At 36.9% G+C, this 21,816-nt stretch overlaps 1 long non-coding RNA gene across 1 annotated transcript; it reads right to left on the bottom strand.

Moving 5' to 3' along the window:
• Window positions 1–30: 30 nt before the first annotated feature.
• LOC130544015 (uncharacterized) lies at window positions 31–19,688 on the bottom strand. The gene is made up of 4 exons (XR_008959875.1): window positions 19,595–19,688; window positions 9,076–9,191; window positions 4,524–4,650; window positions 31–69 (listed from the first exon to the last, which is right to left on the bottom strand). It is a non-coding gene; the product is annotated as an uncharacterized LOC130544015 (long non-coding RNA).
• Window positions 19,689–21,816: the final 2,128 nt, after the last annotated feature.

The following is a 21,816-nucleotide window of genomic DNA, read 5'->3' as shown; positions in this document are numbered from 1 at the left end:
CTATGAGCCTGCTTCTTCCTCTCCCATTCCCCCTGCTTGTGTTCCCTCTCTCGCTGGCTATCTCTATCTCTGTCGAGTAAATAAATAAAAAATCTTAAAAAAAATAAAAACTGGAAATCCATTCACAATAGAAAGGTTAAATAAGTTGGAGTATATCAATAGAATGTAGTTCCATGTAGCAACTCTATATATGGAATTCTATATATATGCTGTGTAGCCACACACATCAACATGGATAAACCTATTAGTAAATAAATGTAGGAGTAAATATACAAAATAAAGTCAAGTGAAAGTTACTGCCTCTTTAAATATTAAACACTTTATAATATATTCCTTTTCCATTCCCACATATACTCTAAGAAAATATCAAATGCAAATGGAAATAATTAAGTATCCATAAACACAAGAAGCCTTGTTAAATGGTGTATGGAGAATAAATAGGCATAAATAATCCTACGCTTCGGTAGGAACAACCTACATTGACAACGTTGGTCTTTGTTTCTCCTCATCTAGAAAATTTATTTCTGGTATTGATTTTTTTTCTGGTACCACAGTAAGCACTTCATAAATATTAGTGGAATAAGTATGTTTTTATTTAATTAAAAAATTTGTATTTTGTATTTTTCATTATACCTTTAAATGGAAACATAAATGGAAACAAATTATATTTTAATGCTTTCACATGCATAGAAAAAAAAGACTAGAATAAAATAGACCAAAAATACTTTGTTCTTTTTTCACATTCTGATATATTTTACATTTTCTCATTTTCTGCATTTTCTTTTTATTATTAGAAGAATATACAATAGGAAAAAGCTATTTGCAAAACAAAACTGAAAGCCATAATTTAATGATCAATTTAAGTCACTGAAAACATAAACAGGAATTAACCATCGTTTTGACCATCCATTACTGGAATCTTAGGAAATGTGACCTCACCTCACTGATTTTATTTATTTATTTATTTATTTGTTTGTTTGTTTGTTTGTTTGTTTATTTTAAGTAGGCTCTATCCCCAGTGTGGGGCCCAATGCAGGACTTGAACTCAAGACCCTGAGATCGAGACCTGAGCTCAGATCAAGAGTCAGACGCTTAACTGACTGGGCCATCCAGGTGCTCCTAGACCTCTTTGATGTTAGATTGGTTTTGTTTAGATTGGTTTTGTTGCCAGAGATACCTGTCGTGTTGCCTCGTAAAATGAGAGGTATCAGTGAAAACAGATATTCCTTAAATTATTCAGTTACAGTTTTAGCCTTTGCAGTTCAATTTGGAAGTCAAGATTGATTACTGTATTCAAGTATTTGTAAGTCCTTCCTCCTACATCCTGCCTTAATCCACAATTTAAGTTCTGTATATAATTCTTCATGATAATTACTTGTGCATTAAATTTGCATAATTTTGTAGACTAAGGATCTATGATTTCTCTGCAAGTCCCCATTTCCCAAACAAGAAAAATTAATATAGTAGCAGTAAGATCTTATCTCCTAAATGTGTGTATGGCCTCCCATGGCCAGTATCCAATTTCAGCCTGTATCTGTCTTGAAGCAACACTCATTTCTAGAAAAAATGCAAATCACTTCCCAAGGTGTTAGTGAGCTACTAGGCTCTACTAAAGGTTCCATAGAGGACATAGGCGTGGATGTGTATGTGGCAAAACACAGCATTTTTACTTCAACGTAAGGATCCTACACTGGACATCTCTCTTCCCAAGGCCATTTTCTCCCCCGCTGGCTTCTAAATCTCCTTTTCTCTCTTCAAACCTCATTTCCCCAGGCCTCCTTCAACTTCTGTGATTTCTTCTCTCTTCCATTACTTTCCCTTTCTTAACCAGACAAATGTATCTATGTCTGATCTCCAAATTTGCATCACCACACCCATCATTTGAGGTTGTTTTCAAGTATGCAAAAGGCCAGTAAACTAAGAATAAAGATTGTGCGTGTGTGTGTGTGTGTGTGTATGTGAACATGCATGTTCACATGTGCAAGCACTTAGGAAATACATGGTAGTTAACAGAGACACCCTCCTCAGAAAGGGGAAAGGAAATGGGGCAAGCAGGATATAACTAATAAAAATGTTTTCCTGTCCCACTAAGTTCAATTTTGTCTTCATGTTTTCAATGCTTCTGAAATTGGGATGCACCTTACACTTGATATGTACATTTACTATGGGAGTATTCTATTTTTCTACAAAACTTTTACCCAGATTGGTAGCCATCTCACAATACATAGTATCTTGAAATTGAAGAATATGGTATGTATTTTTTTAGATTTTCTTTATTACTTTTTAAATTATGATTTTACAAACGTCATACTAACTTACTGCATCTGATGATGTAACTGCAAGGATAAAGACATGCAAAAGTATATAAAGAAGAAGTTAATAATCTCTTCCTAACCTCATTCCCTCTCCTGAGCTTACCGACATTGGCAATGTGCCGATGTCCTTTTGCTGGAGAGCTCAGACATAGTGCGTGTACCTGTGTAGAGTTTGGGTTGTGGTGATTTTTACAAAAATAAAATCATATTACTCTACTTGATTTTCTAATTTAAAATACATCATGAATATCACCTACAGCTTAATAAATAAATCTCTGACTTATTTTTAAATGGCCATAGGGTAATCCATATCATAGATGGGTTAGAATTTGTTCAACCATTTCCCCCACTCAAATAATTTCCAGTTTTTCTTATTTCAATTTCCAGCAATTTTTCAGTACATACTGTTGTACAGATAGCCTCATGTATCCGTGCATTTATTTCAACAAGCTAGAGCCCCAAAAGGGAGCTGGATGAAATGATGTGTGGGTGGCCCACTTCCCTACACTCTCTAGTCATTTCTTCTTTTAATTTTTCCAGTCTAATGGATGAAAATGGTCTCATACCCTGTAATTTTCATTATCCTCACTACTAGTGAGCTTAGGCGTCTCTTCACACATTTCTTGGCCATTTGGGCATTGCACTCTGTCTAGCCTCTGTACACTCTGGATATTTTTCTACTGTGCTGTCTTTTTCATATAAAAAACTTGTAAGAACTTATCACTCATTGGTGATATTCACTCTTTGTCAGGCATATATGTAGCAAGTATACTTTTACAGTCTACCATTTCTGGTTAGCCTCATACTGTAATATATATTCTAAAATTTTTATGTAGTCAAGTATGTCTGTTTTTTACTCTTTTGTTTAGGAAGCTATCCTTCACCCTGAGATTATAAAGTCTCCTAAATTTTCTTGTAATGATTTTAGTGTTTTATTTTTATTTACTTTTTTGTCTTATTGAGGTGTAATTTACATACAACAAAATTCACTCATTTTAAGCATACAGCTTGATGAATTTTTATAATTGTATATAGGCGCATAACCTTCACCAAAATCAGGCTGTCGAACATCCTAAAATGTTTTCTCATACTACTTCACAGCTGGTGCCCTCTCCTGCCCTTTGGCCACAGGCAACTACTGGTCTGCCTTCTCTTTTCTATAGCTTTACCTTTCTAGAATTTTGTGTTAATCAACTCATGAAGTATGTAATCTTTCGTGTTTGTCTTCTCTCACTTGTATGTTTGGGATGCATCCACATTTTCACATGTTAATGCTTAATTCATTTTTATTGCTGAGTGATGTTCCATAGTGTGGATAATACACAACTTGATAATCTACCAGTTAATGGATATTTGAAATTACTTCTGGTTTTTGGTTATTACACATAATACTGTTATTACATTATTATAGTATTATTATCTACTATAATTAAGAGTTGAGGTTTATTTTTTTACACAGATAAATTTATTCCAGCACTGTTTTTTGAATTGTTGATCCACCTAGAATTAATGTTTTTGTACATGAGGTGATGCTCCAGCTTAATTTTTTTCCTGGTGAGTAGCCAGTCACATCAATATTTCCTATTCCCTAATTTAACCTCACACTATTGAAATATTTGTGATTTTTAAAAATTTCCTATTCATAATTGTAATGATTTTGAGACCTTATTCTCTTCCACTGATTTATTTTTGTGCTAAAAGTCCAAAGCAGAATTCTTGGTTCTCAACACCTTAAACTCTTTCTCTTTCCATTTTTCCTTCTTTCACTAAGTGGTACTACCATCTACCCAGTAGGTCAAGCCGATAACGTAGGTACTAGCGTTTACGTCCCTCCTTTCCTCACCCTTATAATCAGTCCATCACTTTTCCCTTTATATGGTAAATGTATCCACTTTACTCCATCTCCATTTCTAACAGGCTCATCCAGTTCCCATGCCCTTATTTCATATCGGGCTTTTCCTTGCTCCCTGACTGTGTCCACATCACCCCAGTTTTCTGTTCTTTCACCATCCAAGTTTATATCTGTCTCAGGGACTTTGACCTTGCCATCCCCCCTGCCTAAGGTAATCTTCTGTCATCATACCTATCTTTTGTATTTTTCAGGTCTCAGGTTAAGTGATAACTCAGATCTTTTAAAATACCTTATATGTAAAGTCCCCCTGACTATAATTACCCTCTTGGTAGTTCGAGTTTAAAGTGGGTACTCACCCAGGAATTTGCGTACTTAATAAGCGGCAGATCTGCAGCATCTACTGAGATCAGGCATTAGATCTTTCCTTTAAATGATTTCCTCCCATCTTTGTAGTCTGAGCCCAAAGCCAGCCCAGCGTTATTGCTAAGGGACAAAGAAGAGCAAATGATTAGCCTTGATCAAACTGATTACTATCCAACATGGTGCTCATAAAAATGTGGTGCCCTGTGCCTTCCAGAATGTCACAGATTTCCAGCATGAGAATAGCTCTGGGTTCACCCTCAGATGAGGAGCAGAAGGTTCTGAGGCGACATGGCATATTTCTAAATATCAGTCCATTCCAGAGGGACAGTTACATAAGTCCTGGAAAGCGTACCTGGAGAAGTGAATCCTGCTGACAAATAGGACCTTTATACTTGGAAAGGTCTCTTCTGGCAGCCTTGAGGATCATCCAACAAGAAAGATCACACTGGGCTGGCCGGCCCATTCTACTGAATTGTGTGTGTGTGTGTGTGTGTGTGTGTGTGTGTCTTTACTCATTTCGGCTCCCTTCCCCAGGTCCTGTGTATTGAGTACATTCGGTTCCACAGCTGCAGCTGCCACTGCTCTTGTTGCTGTGACAACTCATAGCAATTTGTTGTTCAATGTGAGAGTGAGCCCTGGGGTACGCCTTGCCCACCAAACCTCTCCCTCAAGCTCCAAACACCATTTGACTCATTTTCCATTACAATCATCAGAGGACCTTTAGCAATACTAAGGGAGTTATCGCTTTCCTTCACATCTTTTCTCAAATATCTGATTGCAATTTAGCTCTCCAGAGAAAATCCAAGCTGCTTCTTTAATCGTTATGAAGAGAAAGTGTGAATTTTATCCTAGATTCATCATTTTAAAGCTGAAGGGGACCTTGAATACGATCTAATTATATCTTCACATTTTACACATGAAAATAGAAGTGTCTGATACACCTAGAACAGGAGCTGGCTTGTGTGGCAATCATTCAAAAGCTTGTTCAATGAATGGATGAAGTTTGGGAAATCGTGACTTCTCCAACATCACACAAGTCTGCGGCAGAACAGATATTAGAATATAGATTCTCTCATTCCAAAATTGAGTCCATTTATAAAAATAACTGGATCATATTCATTTATTGAAATAATCTAAAGAAAATACTTTGGTATTTTAAAGATTTGCCATAAAGGTGTAAGTCTTATAATTACATCATTGTTAGCTAAAAGTAGCCTTAGGGGCGCCTGGGTGGCACAGCGGTTAAGCGTCTGCCTTCGGCTCAGGGCGTGATCCTGGCGTTACGGGATCGAGCCCCACATCAGGCTCCTCTGCTATGAGCCTGCTTCTTCCTCTCCCACTCCCCCTGCTTGTGTTCCCTCTCTCGCTGGCTGTCTCTATCTCTGTCAACTAAATAAAATCTTTAAAAAAAATAAAAATAAAAAATAAAAGTAGCCTTAAAAACAAAGCAGTACATTTCTCAACCTAGTAAAAATAAATACATGCAATGTACCTATTCCGATTTTTTAAACATCTTTATTAAGGTGAAATTGATATACAAAAAAACCTGAACATATTTAATGTATACAATTTGATGAGTTTGGAGAGAGGCATATAACTGTGAAATCATCACCACAATCAAGGTAGTAAGCATGTCGTCACCTCCAAAATTTGCCTCCTGCTTCTAAGTTGTTTGCTTGTTTGTTTGTTTTGTTTTAAGAACACAACATGAGCTCTACTGTCTTGGCAAATATTTAATTATACAGTACAGTGTTAACTATAGGCAGTATACTATACATTAGATCTTTAGATTTATTCATCTTGTATAACTGAAAATTTGGTACCCTTGATTAATACTTCCCCCCGCTCCCAGCTCCTGGCAGGTTTTGATTTGCATTGCCCTAATGATTAGTGATGTTGAGCATCTTTTCATGTACCCACTGGCCATTTGTGTATCTCCTTTTGAGAAAGGTGTATTCAAGTCTCTTGTCCATTTTCTTCAGTCAATTTTGACGAAGTCTTTTCCCCACTTATTGTTAAATGCACATTTCCTACCTTTCAAATTTAATTAATTTTAATTGGATAAAAACAGGACAAAATCTTCAAGTTTGACAGATTTTTTTTCAAAAGCCGCAACAGGAAAAATACTGAAAATGCACATCACACTGATGTTTAAATCAGGTAGTTTCGATAATAGCATATGTCTAATTGCATGTGATTCAAGGAGTGGAAGGAACTACTTTCATCTCAAAACTGAGCTATCGTAGTCCATGTAATTGTGAAATGTTTTCCTTGAAAGAATTGGAAATAAGTGGGTAGAAAAGAAATAGAGTGACTTTAGAGCCAGAATCTTGGAAAAAAAGTTTCAATTTGATAAGGAGTATAAAAGCACCCATTACCAAAATCAATGCAAAGTTCAAACTAAGAAATTCTCTACTTTGTAGAGGAAGCAGCTTTGAATTCAGTTTTTCTGCAGCCCAATCATTTGTAGTGAGAAAATTCCCAAGAATTGTCATCTGAAACGGTGTATTTGTGAAACTGGCTCTGTATGACATTGTAAAAGGCCATCAATTTAGTGTTTCCCAAACTTGCCTTGCTTTAGAACCACCTGTGGTACTTTTTGAAAATATGCATAATCTTGAGCTTCAGAGAAAACCCACCAAACCACGTTCTCTGTCTATGAAACCCAGAAATTTGTTTTAATAAGCTTTTCTGGACTTTTCTGCAGCTAGCCTGGCACCTCAGCAACAGGGCTCCTGTGTATTGACCTATCTTTGGAGAAATAGTTGTGTCTTTGCTTTATGCTGTGCCTACAGGCAGTTGGATTTTCTTGTGAAAATGTGAATTTCCCATAGATATGTAGAATACAGACCTGGAATACTCCAGGAAAAACTGTCAGGTCTTGTCTCTACCTGTCCCTCAGAAAGATCCATAAAAACGGTGTCATCTGTTTTAATCTAATAACTCAAAATTTGAGTAATGTTTTCATAGTTATTTTTTTGCCCTGGGACAGTTCTGTTGAGAGGCCACAAATCATGAGCAATCCCCATCAGCAGAAAGATTATTTTTCCAAATGTAGTGAATATTCCAAGTATCATCCTAGGAAAGAGACGATCCAAGATCAGAAGATAAGGACTTAAGCTATAGTAGGGTGGGAACTCCTCATGCTGGGTCTTGTGGTTGATAGAATCCAGACTAGAAGAAATAGCAACCCCCCCTCCCTCCAAGGAGCCACCTGGATTTGAGGAGAAAAGAAAGCCAGCTTCTACCACTCATAGGCAGTTTAGGAATTAGGCAAGGATGGATTGTGTGCGTTAACAGAGCTGTGGTGGTCCTCACTTCGAAAAAAACTTAGAATGCCAATGTTCAAATGGGCCATGTCCCTAGACCCATAAATTCATCCTCTCTATGGTGGTTTGGAGAGTGAACTTCTTATCTTGATCCCAGATTTTAAGAGGACTTGTTGATTGAACTATGCGCTGCCCCCAGACGGATTTGAGGCTGAAAAGCTAAAGTGCATCTTATCCCCTGATTTGAACTACAGTGATATCCCATGGCCGGGGCTAGAACCAGTTTACATAGATCCATATCCTGACTCCAGATATAAAACAAGGGGAAATAACATAATTTTATACACTGTGCAGTGTGGCAAGCCCAGAATATGAATAGATTTCTAATATAATGAAAAGTGATAGAACTTTGTGAAACAAGGCAACCTTGTAGTGTCAATTACATGTCCTTGGCATTGATTTAAAAAATCCAATTAATGGTCAAGGATGTTTATCTTTCATATTTGTCCAGCAAGAAGGCCTACTTTCATCTTGAAAGGATTACCGACTTGATTACAAAAATATTGTCCTTTTATTATTCTAGGACCAAAGGCTTTTGTACTTGACACAAATGCCTGGTGAATAAAAACTATTACCACATTAAAAAGGTGCCCATTTTAAGAGTATCCTATATACGCACTTGTTTTATTAACACAGCACCAAAACAGCATGCTATTCATACTAAACTCATATACCTAAAATTATAGTGAAAACAAGATTCACATTTTCTCCTTTAAATATGTCATTCTAAGATTGAATCTATATAAATCACTTGACTATGACAATCAAAGAGCCTCTTAGAAATAGTGCTTTCAAATTTTAAAAAGCCTTCAGTTTGTTTTTGGAGATAAAATAAAAAGGACTCAGAAGATCCTCTTCAGTTGCTTCTTGATAGTTAAAAAGTGCTTAATGGCAAAGTAGCTATTGGCCTCGTCAGAGTGTGGTACAGATGCCCTGACTTTGTGATGCTCTGAGATCCTACTCAGGGGTGGCTTGTAAAGGTTTGGGTTCATCTGGTTGACTAATGAGATTAATTAATTACCCAGTGAGAGTATGATTTCACTCATGATGCATATGCTATTGAGAAATGTCTGGAAAGATCAGCTCTATTTTGCTTCCAGGATAAAAGATTGCTAAGGATTGCTCGAGAGAAGAGATGCCTTTAATACCCATACCAGATAGGAATTCAGGCATTGTCTAGAGGCAGTCAGGTACAAATAGGAAGCTGGAAACTTACCAAGAGATATTCAGGTTCACCACATTGGCCTTTGGTATCCCATCTGTTTGCTAAATTTATGGAAATACTGCACCGTGTGGTCCTCTCTCCTTGAGCTTATTTCTCATTTCTTACACCTGACAGTGGACAAATTAGATCGGAGTGGTTTTAAGAAGTATGCATTAAAAAACATTATTTCAAAATATATTTTTAATAAACTTTTATGATGGATCACACTTTTGGAAACATCTATAAATATCATCTCATTTAATTCTCTCAATAATTCTGTCAGATGTGTATACTCATTATTTGCATTTTATAGCTGAAAAAACTGAGTTTTTAATCTAGTTAAGAAACTTGACAAAGACTATATCATTTATACATGTCAGAAGCTGTGATTTCAATCCAAATGTTCTAATCACAATTTCTTTCAAATTTTTACTGCAATACAAACTAAAAAAGTCATTTTTAAAAAATGATTATCTATATCTTTTCCCTTGTAAGTCACATGCTCTTTTTTTCTAGGTGTTCCCAAAACATATTCTCTCTTCTTTTACTATTTTTTTAAGGTTCAGCAATTTTATTAGAATATGCACTAGTGCTGATGATGCAGTGTCAATATTCCCAGGCACACACACACATTTTTCTCAACGTGTAGTTTAGAATTTTTTTTATTGTTTTATTTTCAGGATTTTTTTGTGTTATCGCTTTCGGTATGTGTTCTCTTTTCTTACTTTGGTTCTCTACTTCTGTGATTTTTCTTATATGTATTTTTAATTTCTTGTATCTATTTTCAATATCTTGCTTATTTTCCTCTTAAATCTTCGTACCTCTTCCTTCCATTTTTATGGGTATTTTAAATTTTCCTATTTTTCACTTTCTATTTGTCTAAAGGCATTAATTTGTTGTTGCTATCATTTTTGTGTTCATTCAACTTCAGCATTCTTTTCTGAAATACTTTTCTATTATTTCTAATTCTTTCTTGAGGTCTGTGATCTAATAGTTCTAATTTATGTTGCTCTTCCATGTTTATATTACTTTATTCATGTCTTTTAGCTCATTTTAACATACCAGGTTACAGCTTTGCTGTATTTTTGTGGCCATGTCTTTCTGGCATGCTTTCCTTGTCTGTGGAGATATTATTCTGTACTTTATTCTCTTCACTCTAACAATAAGTTTTCATGGGATTTGGTATCTATGCCTTTTTTTTTTTTTTTTTTTTTTTTTTTTTGGTAAAATTAGTATTCCTGAGCTTTATGATTAAACCAAGTTCAGGAAAGCTTTTCTGTCTTCCCAGAGGGTCTGCTTCTAATGTTTTTGTACAATGCTCAGCAATACAATGGCTTGCTTTTCTGTGAAATCCTGGTTCTCTTTCCCTCTCTAACTTTGATCTGGACCTTCTCTTTTATTCATCTCTGTCTTGTTCAATTTCGATTTCACTTGCATCATTACTTCTCAGAGTGGGGCCTTGTCCCACAAGGAAGCCTTCACAGGTCAGTTTTGAGAGTGACTGGCATTCGTATACTCCATGTCCTTCAGGCCTTCTTACTGCCGGTACCTCCACTGACCCATGCTGGCGAGGGCAAACCTCCAGTTTTAGCTGCTCTTCTGCAATCAGCCAGCTGTGGTTTTCACTGCGTCTCTATTGGCTCTTTGGAGGTCTCAGCAGAACTTTTGATCTTCTCATGGCTCCCTCTTCTTCCCCACACACAGGACTGTAACCAGCTGCTTGAATTCGGGGAGGTAGGGATGCCTTTTCACCTAGTTTGGTTGTAAATGTCATCTGTAGATACTTTGTTTTGCTGTTTATTTGCCCTGTCAGTTTTTCTGGAGAGATGCTAAGAACATAGTATCATTGTCACTGCCATCTTCCCAGAATCCTAGTTATATTAAAAAAAATTATAGTATCCAGAGAGCAAAAATGCACATAATGTATAGCTTTATGCATAGATTTACAAAGTGTGTTATTGGTATGCAGATAAAGAAAAACTTCATCAATTGAGAATTGTTAGCATATTCTCCCTTTTTTTTCTTCTGAATCTTAATTTTTAACAATCTGAAAGCAATATACTAAAAACGAAAGAATATGAATTGAGGTAATTATGGCAGAGTTGCATAGTCAATATAATATATATTTGTATGTTTTTATAACTTTATTAAAAAATATGTATATATTTGTATTCCTCTGCCCCCAACTACATCAGACTTACACATAGAAAAACTTGTGCTTGAGCTCATACGTAATGCTGTAAATTAAATTTCTGGCCCTAATTCTTCATGCCTCCATTATTCACGTCCTCAGCATGTAACTTTGCAGTCCATCCTGCTAAAGGTATAGGATACGTATCTCTTTACCTTGACATTAGCTTTAGCTCTTTGACTTATTTTGACCAATGAGGATGTTAGTTCTTGGGCCACAAGCAAGAGTTTAAAATGTGCTCTAACACTTACTTATATGTTTGTTCTTACACTCTGCCATTGCCATCTTGTCCTGGCCTAGCCAATCTGCTGGGCTTGGGAGGAGCAAAAAAGACACGTAGAGCAGAACCATCCCAAGCTAACTCCACTGTGAAACAGGTCATACAGGCCGACCCTCGAACTCAGGAGGAGAAAGAACTGCTTAATGTATATTTCACTGAGGATGTGATTATCGATACTGCAGCATTATTGTAGGAAGCACAAACAATTCTCGTGCTATGTGGTGGAGTTCTCAAAGACAGTTTATGGTTGTTGCATGATATAATTGGTTGTTTTTAATAATTATCGAAATGTGTGCTGCTACTTACATCTTTACGGTTTCTTCCTAATTGCTTCAGTTGCTTTTCCCTTTTTGCTCTAGTTGGATGTTATTTAATTAAGTTCTTTTCTTTTTCCTAATACGTGTATTTAAGGCCATAAGTTTCATTCTGAATATTTTGGGGGTTGCATATCACATTTGTACATTGAGATTTTATTTTTCTTATTTCTAAGTAGTCTGTAAGTTATCAACCTTCCTTTAGTTAGGAAAGTTTGTTCAATTTGAAAGTGTTATTTTATTTTGTTTTATTTTTAATTTTTTTCTAATTTTTGCCTTTAATAAATTCTTCTCAGAATAAATAAATAAATAAATGATTATCCAGATCTAAATGAAAAAAATAGCACTGTTCTAGTAGCTCCAACTCCAGGTAAATGTTATTATTCTCTTTTTAATCCATGACTCTGAATTTCCAGACACTGATAAAGTAGAATCCTCTTATACTACCCAGATTGAGTTAATTGAATAATCATTTAAAATCATTTTAAATTGCTGTACTCAAATTTCAACTTAAAACGAACCACAGAAATATTCATTTATTCCCCTTGATATTTTTCCAACTTTATTGAGATATAATTGACATATAACATTGTGTAATTGAAGGTGTGAAATGTTTATTTGATACACTTATATATTGCAAAATGATACCCGCTTCCATCATGTCACATAATTACCTTTTCTTTTTTCTGGTGAGCACATTTAAGATCTACTGTCTTAGCAACTTTCAAGTATATGATACACCATACTGTACATTAGATCCCCAGAACTTATTTGTTGTATAACTTGAAGTTTATACCCTTTGATCAACCTCTCCCTATTTCCCTGAATCCCTAGCCCCTGGTAACTACTACTCTACTCTCTGTCTGTATGAGTTCAGCATTTTTAGATTCTGCCTATAAGTAAGAGATTATACAGTATTTGTGTTTCTCTGTCTGACTTATTTCACTTAGCATGTCCTCAAGGTCCATTCATATTGTTGCCAATAACAGGATTTCCTTCATTTTTGTGGCTGAATAATATTCCATTGTATATATATACCACATCTTCTATATTCATTCATCTATTGACTGACACTTAGGTTGTTTCCATGTCTTGGCTATATGAATAATGCTGCAAAGAACATGGGAGGTCAGATATCTCTTCAAGATAATAATTTAATTTCCTTTGGATATATACCCAGAAGTGGGGTTGCTAGATCATATTGAAGCTCTATTTTTAATTGTTTGAGGAACCACCATACTGTTTTCTGTGGTGGCTATACCAATTTATATTCCCACCACAGTGCACAGGGGTTCTCTTTTCTCCACACCCCTACCAAATACTTGTGATCGCTTATCTTTCTGATGATAGTCATTCTGACAGGTGCAGGGCGATATCTCATTGTAGTTTTGATTTGTTTGCATTTCCCTGATGATTAGTGATGTTCAGCTCCTTTTCATGTACCTGTTGGTCATTTGTATCTCTTCTTTGGAAAAATATATATTTAGTTCCTTTGCCCATTTTTTAATCAGATTGGTTTTTTTGCTATTGAGTTGGATGAGTTCTTTATATATTTTGGATTTTAACCCTTTATCAGACATTTGATTTGCAAGTATTTTCTTCTATTCTGTAGGTTGCCTTTTCACCTCACTGATTGTTTCCTTTTGATGGGCAGATGCTTTTTAGCTTGATGTGAGACACTTTTTAGCTTGATGTAATCCCACTTATTAATTTTACTTTTGTAGCTTGTGCTTTTGGTGTCATACCCAAAATATCGTTGCCAAGACCAATGTCAAAGAGCCTTTTTCCTATGTTTTACAGTTTCAGGACCAAAGTTTTGTTTTATTGTCTGTTTGGTCGAATGATGAAGTTCCATTGCCATTTTTTACTAAATTGCACCAATAATGCATCATTTACAATTTCTACATTCTTTAAAGTACCTAATGATACTGTGACGCAAACTAAGGAAAATTTTTCTATGATTTTTTTCCATTATTTTATAGATGTGTTGTCCATACCTAATTTTTTAGGGAGCTGACTTTATTGAATCTCTCCAAACTTTTAATTTGATTTTTTAAATATTTTAAGGACTTTGAAGCTTTATTGAGGTATACTTAACATATTAAAAATTACACATATTTTTGTGTACATTTTGATGAGTTTGGGCATGCATATGCATATACCCACGACACCATTATCACAATAATTTGATTTTAATAAAATTTAAATTTTCCTTATCAATCATATATTATCAGTTAATTATCTTATGGAATTACAATAACAAAACAACCAGAATAAATAGGTTTGTGAACAAATACAATTTTTTTAGAGATTTTATTTATTTGTCAGAGAGAGAGTGAGCACAAGCAGTGGGAACAACAGGCAGAGGGAGAAGCACACTCCCCGCTGAGCAAGGAGCCTGATGTGGGGCTAGATTCCAGGACGCTGGGATCATAACCTGAGCAGAAAGCAGATGCTTAACTGCCTGAGCCCCGCAGACATCCCAACAAATACAATTTTATCACGATCAGCAAACAGCCTAAAGGGTGGGAGTAGTGTAGTGAGCATAAACCTACTACCTAGGGCTTCTATCAGTTCATGCTACAGGTAGAATGGACAGTCTGGGTTAACCTAGCAATTCAATTAAGTGGAAGTCAATTAAGAAATCTAGAAGCAGGGGCGCCTGGGTGGCTCAGTCGTTCAGCGTCTGCCTTCGGCTCAGGGCGTGATCCCGGCGTTCTGGGATCGAGTCCCACATCAGGCTCTTCCGCTGGGAGCCTGCTTCTTCTTCTCTCACTCCCCCTGCTTGTGTTCCCTCTCTCGCTGGCTGTCTCTCTCTGTCAAATAAATAAATAAAATCTTAAAAAAAAAAAGAAAGAAAGAAAGAAATCTAGAAGCAGGATTATTTGTCTGCCTTCCCCACAATTCAGTATTTTTGACCAAGTGGATCCCTTAGACTTGAGAGGGACATCTACCTTAAGAAGTTAAGAGGATTTTCTAAAGAGCCGATATGGAAAAAGAAGACTCTTATTTAGGGCACCTGCTATCAACCAGGCCATTCCTTTGTTTTGACCTTTTCATTTTCCCCATAAACCTCCAATAAAATGTAAAGCAAATGGAAAAAAAAACTAAGAGATAAAATATTAAATATTAAAATGCTCACATAATAAATGTTTCATTGAAGGTCAAGTAAACCTAGAGTTCTAAACTGAAAGCAATGAAAAACTTTGAGATAAATGGAATCAGAGAGCGCATACAGCTTGACCTACTTTGCATTAGGGTGCTTGAAAGAATTCTTCAGAAAATAAAAGTAAGAAAGGATGCATCCCAGGCAGAAGACCTCAAGTGGAGACTCAGGTTTGTCACAAAAGGCCCAGGCCAGAGGCTGATAAATAACATAGTTTCCTGAATCATAAAAATTTTGAACTACTGTTATGTGTGCTTGGGACATAGTAATAATAAAAATACACATGATCTCTGCCTTCAAGGATTTACAGCCTAGTAGAAAGAGAAGACAAATTTAAATCAGTAGGTAAAAGACAGTAGTATAGGACCTGACTTAGAGCAAATGCCAAATTCACCCCTTCCATTCAAATTTGAATGTCTAATATGGATAATTGATATGCAAAGTATATTAAAAGAATTAGCCATATCATGTACATAGATCACTTTGAGGAAAGATTAAAAGCCAAAATTAAGAGTATTTTGATTCTAGATGCCTAAATCTAGAACTCCACTTCTCTAGAACTAGTTGGTCTTCTATCAGGGACTCTAGACCTCTAAGTCTTCATATGTAGTAAAAAAAAAAAAAAAAAAGCGGTTTGGGGTTTTTTGTTTTGTTTTGGTTTTTGGAAGGTTTTATTTATTTATTTGAGAGAGAGAGTGAGTGAGAGAGAGAGCACAAACAGGGGGAGCTACAGAGGGAGAGGGAGAAGCAGACTCCCTGCTGAGCAGGGAGCTCCAAAGGGGGTTGATCCCAGGACCCTGAGATCATGACCTGAGCCTAAAACAGACATTTAACCCACTGAGCCACCCAGATGCCCCAAGCTGTTTTTTTATAAAACAAAAGTCTTTTGAAACTGTGCTTACTCTCAGTTATACAAAGAACAATTAAATCCTGCCTTCAATCAGACTTTTATTAGGGATCTGATTCAACCAGAAACTGATTGGTATTGATGGTTTTTATGAACTACAAATAGAAAGTAAGCTTATTAACACTTAATAAATGCAATTTGGGGGTAGATAATGCCTTATAAAACATTAGGTTTAAAGAATAAATAATAAAAAAGCCTGAGAAACACTATAGTAGACTAAATGTACCTTTACTCAGAATCACAAAATCAATCTTCAAAACCATTTGTCTAAATTTATCTCAATGGTAGACTTCTAAAGCACACCCTGTGTACAGTTAAGTTTACTTTTAACCACTGAAAATCAGTCTTTGAGTCTGTTACATATAACCAAAGAGCCCAGGAATGAGAAGTCTTCAAATACTGATGGCAACCCACTCCCCCATAAAGAAGATGGTGGGGGGGTGGTGACAAGAGAAAGGAGAGGAGGCAGAGAAGGAAGAAAAGGAACTTTCCGTTCTCTGCCTGGAATGAGCTTCCTTTTCCCAACCATGGATTGTTTCTTCTAGTTTTCAGGTATTAGCTTAAACTTCTATCCTCTGAGAGACCTTCCCTAGCCAACCTATCTAAAGTTATCTGCCCACCCCTTTACTTTCCCTCATATAACCTTCTTTATTAACTTTGTGACTCTTACCACAGCCTGCAATTATTTGGATAATTTGCTTGTGTGTATACTATCTGATTCTCCCACTACATAATGTAAGCTCTGTGAGGAGGCCGTTGTATAACTTATTCCCCTATTTATTTCCAAAAGCTCGTGGGCACTCAATAAATATTTATTGAATGAATAAATTAATAAGCAAGAACCAAAAGCTCTACTTGGAGATTTGCTGCTACTCTGCTAGATACTTTTCATCTATATGTCATCTTTACAAGATCTCGATAAGTAGGTGTTAACTACCTGGATTAAAAATTTAAAAAAAAGGAAACCGAGGCTTAGAAGAGCTCGTAACTGGCTTTGCCAGTACCAGTTAAGCTGGGCAAGTGATTCAAACACCTTTCTGTGTGCCTCTTTATAGCCTTTTAGCTGAGAATCTCAAGGTACAGTTACCTCATCTGTATTGTACATGTTTGTGTGGCAAGAAAACACAATCTCTCCTAACGATTTGTTCCTCATCTGCTATGGCATTTTCCATGCTGAATTATAACGGGTCTTGCTACCTGGATGCTTCCTCCCTCAATCTCAACTCCTCAAGGGCAATGAATTATTCTGTGTACCAAAGAGCTTCCGCGATGTTCAATGGCATGAACGAAATGAATGGGTTGAGGATGACTTGAAATCAGTAAACTTCTAAATCCTTTACATTTACTGACTAATTTAAGCTCATAACAAACCCGGGAGGTAGGCCCTGTTACTGTCTGTATTTCATAGTTGAGAAAACTGGACACAGAGAAGGGAAAGCAACTTGTGCTGGTAACGTGATTAGTAAGTGGCAGAATGAGAATCTGAATCCTGACATTCTTTCTGCCATGAATACTACTCCATGCTCCTTTTAAATGGAAGCAGAGAAGGGGAAGGAGGAGGGGAACTCTCTTTCGGCATAGGGATTATGGACGGTTTCTTCCTTTTTCTTCTATTGTCCCAAAATTATGTGACGAATGCATTTTCATAATGAGAAAAAATACTTTAAAAGATATATTTTAAAATAAATAGCTGCTGCTATAAAAATATTCATAAAATCATAAACATACGACTTGGATATTTACCCGAGTGCTTCTCCAATGCAACTTGCTCCCTGATGTTTGTGTATCCTCCACAATATCCTGACAAGTGGATTCAAGCCTCTTCTAGATCAGCCTCTAGTGCTGGCTGATAATTAACATGCACCTCAAGAAACTGTGGCAAGTCTACCCATGAACGCAGGGCTATCATCTCCCCTGCATTCCAGTAAGAGAGGACTGCAACCAAAATCAAATGACTCATGTTTAAAATAATTTCACACTATGCAGATGCTGTGAGATACAGGAAACACTGGGCTTTCTCAAAGAAAACTGTTCTTTTTTATTTTTAAGTAGGTTCCTCACCCAGCATGGAGCACAATGCGGAGCTTGAACTCACGACCCTGAGATCAAGATCTGAGCTCAAGACCTGAGCAGAGATCAAGAGTCGGATGCTTTAACCGACTTAGCCACCCAGGGACCCCTCAAAGACAACTATTTTTTAAAACAACATTTCAGCCTTTTGTAAGGACTGCCTTCTGACCACCTAAAGAAGATGGTGGAATAAAATATTTTAATCACAGTAATTAAGATCACTGAAATCTGTGTGACTTTTTTTCTGACAAGCTTTTCTGAAGAAAAGGTTTTTATGTGTTTTTCTTTTTAAAACTGGTCTTGTTGGGGCATCTGGGTGGCTCAGTCGTTAAGTATCTGCCTTTGGCTCAGGTCATGATCCCAGGGTCCTAGGATCGAGCCCTGCATCGGGCTCCCTGCTCAACAGGAAATCTGCTTCTCCCTCTCCCACTCCCTCTACTTGTGTTCCCTCTCTTGTTCTCTCTCTCTGTGCCAAATAAATAAAGTCTTATTTTTTTAAAGATTTTTATTTATTTATTTGACAGAGAGAGAGACAGCCAGCAAGAGAGGGAACACAAGCAGAGGGTGTGGGAGAGGAAGAAGCAGGCTCCCAGCAGAGGAGCCCAATGTGGGGCTCGATCCCAGGACTCTGTGATCATGCCCTGAGCCGAAGGCAGACACTTAAGAGCCACCCAGGCACCCCATAAAGTCTTAAAAAAAAACTGGTCTTGTTATGGCCCCTTAATTGTCTCTTTCCCTATAGAAATAGTGACTCCTTCTCCACTGCCTCCAAAGTACCCCATATGTATTTCTGCTACCGCAACTTTACAATTTATGCTCCTCATTATTTATGTGTCTGCTCCTCTTTGCTATTCCTATTTTTACTTTGTTTTCCTGGCATCTAACTCCTTTTAGGAACATTAGGTTCCTAAAAACACTTAGAATTTCTGAACCAAAAGTAATTTTATAATAGTTCAAACTCTTTACTTGACTTTTTACCCATTAAAATAGACATATGTGAATAATTTCTTTTTTTAAAGAAGTTTCCCCTTTTTTGGGCACCTGGGTGGCTCAGTCAGTTAAGCATCTGTCTTCTGCTCAGGTCATGATCCCAGGGTCCTAAGATCAAGTCCTTCTTTGGGCTCCCTCCTCAATGAGAAGCAGGGAGTCTGCTTCTTCCTCTCTCTCTACCCCTCCCCCCTGCTTGTGTGCGCTCTCTCTCTCTCTCTCTCAAATAAATAAATAAAAATCTTCTTTTTTAAAAAAAGCTTCCCCTTTTTAGCACATTCTTCACTCATCTTGGGTACTTACTTATTTCTCATACACCCAGCTACCCTGGAAAAATAACCCATCCCTCAGCCCCTTTCCCAGAGCACTTCTAGTTCTCTCCTTTCCCTTCTTCCTTCCATTCTGAGATTAAACCAAAGAACTGAGCAGGCAGAGAAGGAAGCTTCTCAGAGCTTCCCAGATCTGCTTTTTTTACCAGCAAATATAAGTAATTTGGTACTGTGATGAATAGCTGTTAAGTGCAAGGGAAGGGAGGATGGGAAGGAAGGAGGGAGGGAGAGAAGGGGGTAGGGAAGAAGTCAGGCAGGCAGACTAATATATTTGGAGGGTAACTTACCACACCCTGGCCAACTTTTATGTCAGAAGTTTGACAACTGTCTTCTGCTGTTCCCTTTTTCTTTTCCTTTTCCTGTCCCCAAACACTACCTATTAGTTATTTAATATGGTCTATAGCTACTGTCCTTCCATATCATTGGCTTGAAACAGACTCAAGAACTTTAATGAGTGGTTATCATGGAACTATTTTAAGACTAATTCTAAGTGGAGAATAAAGGTCATAATACCACTGTAGCAGCTAAAAGCACTTTTGCTGACATTATCTAATTTTCACAGAACTCTAGAGACATAGGCAATTATTTTGATTATGCTTTTACAGATACGGTGTTTTAGGCACAGTGAGCGGGATAATAGAGGTCAGTCATTGCTTGCACCAAAAATAGACTTATATCTACTAATATTCAGGGGAAACTTAGTTGGATGATACAACTTGGCCTTCACAAAAGGATCTTTTATTACCCTTCTCTTGCCTTGTACAGAAAAACCCAGACTTAGATGTTTTCATTAGTAAGTTGGAGTAGTTGCACTGTTCAAGTCACACAGCCTAAGAATTAGAGATTTCCCTGCCCCTCCACCACAAAAAACACTGCTGTCTCCAAACATAAACAGATGATAGCCAACATTTGTATGACAGCTTCATTTAAAGGAAATACTATATAATAAAAAAAGGAGAGGCTTATTTTCATTGAAAAAAAAAAAAACCTCTTCAAGTTGTTGATTAATTCAAATTAGTGGAAGATCCTATCACTGAAAATGTTAGTTACATGTATTATTTTATATATTCCATTTTATTAAAAAGTTGATATCTGAATCACATGTTATTATTACAGTTCCCACTGGAGTATATTCTGGAAGGTGTATAAAATCTTTTACTTAAAATTCATCTGGACCATTTCCCTTGGGTTATACTTCAGAATCTGCTACTCCATTTAATTCCGTATGTTCATCCTAGTTACTGTCCATGAAAATTTCTGCCCTTCTGGCCCTTCTAGATATACTACCCAGTGTAAACTTGAATGAAGAAGGGACAAAGGTGCTAATACTTCACCTGGGAGGTGAAAGTACAGGATGGCATGAGTAAGAGAAAAGAGAAGTGAAGCAAGGAAAAGGGGGTATAATGTGATGCTATGTGTTTTGCAATGTGTTTATCACACTTCTTTCTCTTCAGAATACCCTACAAAAGACATAGCCGATCATTCAACAGGTGTGTCCATTCAACATCCAGGAATCCTCCAGAAGGGATTCAAAGAGGAAGTGAGTCTTAAGGAGTAGCCTAAGAAGGAAGGAAGGAAGGGAATTTTGCTTAGCCCCTTCCTGTCTCGTACTTCACATTGGTCTTACCATTGAGAACTAACTTCCCTGCACTGGTAGGTTTGATTATTCAGTCCCAGAGACATCTCAAGAAGCCAGAATTCCTGCCCCATTGTGTGGTGACTTATCCACATTCAGAAATGCAGGGGCTATAAGGTGTGGGTGGAGTGATGATCAGGAGAGAAAGAAAGGGACCATGTGAGGAGGAATACAGCATTACTATCCTAACACTGATACCTAGAACATAATTATGATATATACCTACTTGCTGAAGACTCTACAACTCTTGAGCAAGAGATATTCTGGCCTTTCTCAGCTGAGCAATCAATATGTTTAGGGGTCAAACAGGGATCAGACAAGAATGTACTGGAGTTCAGATCCTGACCCATAGTAAGCCAAGGAATAAACCTAAGACAGCCAGAAATAGAAACAGAGGCTGAGTACAAACCGAAGTCTTTAGAGAGTACTAAAAGTTGAAGTTGAGAAAACCAGATTCAAAGTTTGTTGATGAAGCCCAAGACTAAAAGCAAGAAGAAACAAAGTGCAGCCACAGCAGAACAGAGGAAAGTAAGCAGAATCCCAAGCAGCTTGCTTTCGAAGTGCTGAAAAGTTGGGACTTACGTTGATATGCCTTTAGTCATGTGGCAAATGGGTAAGAAGGTCTCTCTTAAAAGTGTGGCAACATTGCAAACCAAGGAAATGTATGGGAATGTAAGACTTCTAAAAACTTATGAAAATAAACTTTATGTAACCTAAGTGTCCCGTGGCCACGCCAATCTGACAACCAAAACAAAGTCACATTTTCATTAGTAAGCACACTATTCATTTAATCAAAGTTTTGTATCAAGAGCCTATAATGATCGAAGAACTGCAGTCAGGACCACATTACGTGGTGCTCATTTAAATAGTCAT

The sequence above is a fragment of the Ursus arctos genome, unplaced genomic scaffold (assembly GCF_023065955.2).
Source record: "Ursus arctos isolate Adak ecotype North America unplaced genomic scaffold, UrsArc2.0 scaffold_18, whole genome shotgun sequence".
In the NCBI taxonomy this organism is placed as follows: domain Eukaryota; kingdom Metazoa; phylum Chordata; class Mammalia; order Carnivora; family Ursidae; genus Ursus; species Ursus arctos.
The sequence above is the reverse complement of the archived record's forward strand: the minus strand, read 5'-3'. Positions and strand labels throughout refer to the sequence as shown.